The sequence below is a fragment of the Echinops telfairi genome, unplaced genomic scaffold (genome assembly GCF_000313985.2).
Source record: "Echinops telfairi isolate 266 unplaced genomic scaffold, ASM31398v2 ScPeMD7_22;HRSCAF=79, whole genome shotgun sequence".
NCBI classification, from domain to species: Eukaryota; Metazoa; Chordata; class Mammalia; order Afrosoricida; family Tenrecidae; genus Echinops; species Echinops telfairi.
The window spans coordinates 1,669,038-1,671,578 of NW_022103919.1; the positions used below are offsets into that span (position 1 = coordinate 1,669,038).

Here is a 2,541-nt window from a genome sequence, read left to right on the forward strand (position 1 = left end):
CCGAGCCACCCGCGCCCGAGGCCGTGAAAGACAAGGCCGAGAAAACGGTTGCGCCCGGACTTTGTTGATCCGTCTCTGTCTCCCTTTGTGTCTCAGTTCTGTCGCATTCCCTAGAGCCTGTTGTCACCTGCCCTTTCTGCCTTTTCACTCGGCCCTTGTCAACTTTGTTTTCCTCTCTACCTTGTCTCTCTCGAGCCTATCTCCGTATATCTGGACCCTGTCTCTGCCTATGTCACCTCCTTGCGTCTCTACCTGTGGAACCTGTCTTCTGCCTCGCAGCCCTTTCATCTTGGCCTGCGTTAAAATCGTCTCTTTGACCTTCTGTTTGTCACTCTCCTGACGGTAGGTATGAGCAAGGGTGGAGCAGGCCTGCCCAGATCTCTGAGCCATGGAAGGTGACTCATGACCCGTAAAGCTCCCTGTACTGGTGATTTTCTTGGTGACTCCCAGTTGCAGGCCTATCGCAACTCTGACAGGTGTCAACTGAGTATCAGGTTGCAGGAAGGCCTGGTTGGCAGGCAGGAGACCATCTCCAGGTCATTGAGCTTCATGATACCTTGCCTTGTCTTTCCCGTGTTTTTTCAGCTCTGCACACACCCATCCTTTCCCTTGCCCCATCTGTTTATCACAGGATTGTGTCTCAGTTGTCTTCTCATTGAGTTACAGCTCCTTACTGGGTAAAAAACATAAAGGGGGGTCCCGCTGAGATCCTCTGATCTTGGGGTTTTGGGTACAATAGCAGGATTTCTGGGGGAACTGCATGATTGGTTCAGAGATTGTGTCATTATGTACAATTATGTTCTGAAAACCCTAATAATTAAGGTTCAGTCTTTGCTTTACAAAGTGCTCACTGGAGACTTTGGATAATGAGCTCTCTTTCCTACACATGATTTAAAAAATCATTCTGTGCCTTTTAGGAGCATTTGGTTGAACCTACATGTATTGACGCCTGCAGTCTGCACAGCAGGGGTTACTGCCAAGGTTTCTTCCACTATTTAGAAAGGGACTTTAGTTAAAACAAAAATAGACTCTCGCCCTCCCCACCTTGCTTGCATTCTGTGCAAGTCTGCTCCTACATCAGAAAGTTGAAGGAAGACTTACAGAAACCTTGTCAGAAAAAAATCTTTACAGAAAGAAAACTGAGTGTTACAAACATAACTTTTTTTATGATTCTGTAAAACTAGGTCTATTTCTCCAACTGTTTTCTAATAGGAGGAGGGGCGTCTATTCAGCTTTCTTATAAGAAGTAGGTTCTGAATTACTAACATTTTACTGAAATCTAGGAGCCCTCTTGAGGCTATCTGTTCCTCTAAAATAGTGGTCCTCAACCTGTGGGTCTCAACCCCTTTAGGGTCGAACGACCTTTTCACAGGGGTTGCCCGATTCATAACAGTAGCAAAATTACAGTTATGAAGTAGCAATGAAAATAATTTTATGGTTGGGGGGGGTCACCACAACATGAGGAGCTGTATTAAAGGGTTGAGACTATAGGAAGGTTGAGAACCACTGCCCTAAAGATTAACAGCTTCCAAACAACTGATTGCTCAGAGTTATCCTGATGGTGGGAGGGTGGAGTAAGGAGCCCTGGTGGCTCAGTTGTTAAGTGTTCAACTTCAAACTAAAAGGTTGGGTGTTGGAGCCCAGCAGTCACTTGCTCTGTGGAATAAATTCAACTCACTGCCAATGAGTTGATGTCAACTCATAGTGACCCTAATAGGACAGGGTAGAACTGCCCTTGTGAGTTTCTGAGACTATATCTTTTCAGGAGTAGAAAGCCCTCTCTACCTCTGAGCAGCTGGTGGTTTCAAACTGCTGACTGCCGTTTTGAGCCCATCTCGTAACCACTATGCCACCAGGGCTCCTTTGCTCTGTGGGCTAGCTGATTTGAAATTTATTCCATGGCACCAAGTTTGGTTTGGGTTTTTATTGAATCCCAGTGCCTATATACAGTGTCTGTAACAGTGGGCACAAACATAACAATTGTGAGCATGGTGCAGGACCTGGCATGTGTTTGTTTCTGTTGGGTTGTGCATAGGTTGCTTTGAGTTGGAACTGACAATATCAGTGCTTGGGGACAGGCATTGGGCTGATGACCTTACGGCCAGTAGCTTAAACCCACCAGCTGCTCTAAAGAGAAAAATTAGGTTGGTTGCTTCTATAAAGGCTTACAAGCCTTGGAAACCTGTGCAGTGGTTCTCAACCTTCCTAATGCCGTGACCCTTTAATACAGTTTCTCATGGTGTGGTGACCCCCCCAACCATAAAATTAGTTTTGTTGCTACTTCCTCACTGTCATTTTGCTACTGTGATGAATCGGGCGACCCCTGTGAAAGGGTCCTGTGGTAGTCACCTAATCTGATGTCAGTTTAAGGATTAAGAGTGTAGGGGTGGAGTTTAGGCTGTCAATCTGGAGATAGCCAATGAGACTTCTGTGTGGGCATGGCCTTCTGAAAATTCTGGGAAATCTGGTACTTCCTCCTTGGAGGCGGAAGACACCTCTCTCTCTCTCTGCTACTCCCTGGGAGACATTGCAGAAAACAAG

At 46.2% G+C, this 2,541-nt stretch overlaps 1 protein-coding gene across 1 annotated transcript in view; it reads left to right on the forward strand.

The window, feature by feature from the left end:
- Positions 1 to 60: 60 nt before the first annotated feature.
- The window catches only part of ZBTB43 (zinc finger and BTB domain containing 43), a 13,450-nt gene continuing 10,969 nt past the window's right edge, over positions 61 to 2,541 (forward strand). Inside the window, exon 1 of the mRNA XM_045288580.1 lies at positions 61 to 342. The gene's annotated coding sequence lies outside the window, so the exon portion shown is untranslated. The remainder of the gene's footprint in view (positions 343 to 2,541) is intronic.